The 298-nt window shown below is 51.7% G+C and overlaps 1 protein-coding gene across 2 annotated transcripts in view; it reads left to right on the forward strand.

The window, feature by feature from the left end:
• Positions 1–298, forward strand: part of amot (angiomotin) — an 84,856-nt gene that overhangs the window by 58,228 nt on the left and 26,330 nt on the right. The window lies entirely within an intron of this gene.

The raw sequence follows: 298 nt of genomic DNA on the forward strand, positions 1-298 counted from the left end.
TTTTGCCTTTACTCTGCGGTCCAGCTGACCCCAAACCATCTCAATTGGGTACAGGTCCGGTGACTGTGGAGGCGCAGCACTCCATCACTCTCCTTCTTGGTCAAATAGCCCTTACACAGCCGGGAGGTGTGTTTGGGGTCATTGTCCTGTTGAAAAATAAATGATGGTCCAACTAAACGCAAACTGGATGGATGGCATGCCGCTGCAGGATGCTGTGGTAGCCATGCTGGTTCAGTATGCCTTCAATTTTGTCTCCAGCAAAGCACCCCCACACCATCACACCTCCTCCTCCAAGCTT

Source organism: Etheostoma spectabile, unplaced genomic scaffold, assembly GCF_008692095.1.
Source record: "Etheostoma spectabile isolate EspeVRDwgs_2016 unplaced genomic scaffold, UIUC_Espe_1.0 scaffold512, whole genome shotgun sequence".
Taxonomy (NCBI): Eukaryota; Metazoa; Chordata; class Actinopteri; order Perciformes; family Percidae; genus Etheostoma; species Etheostoma spectabile.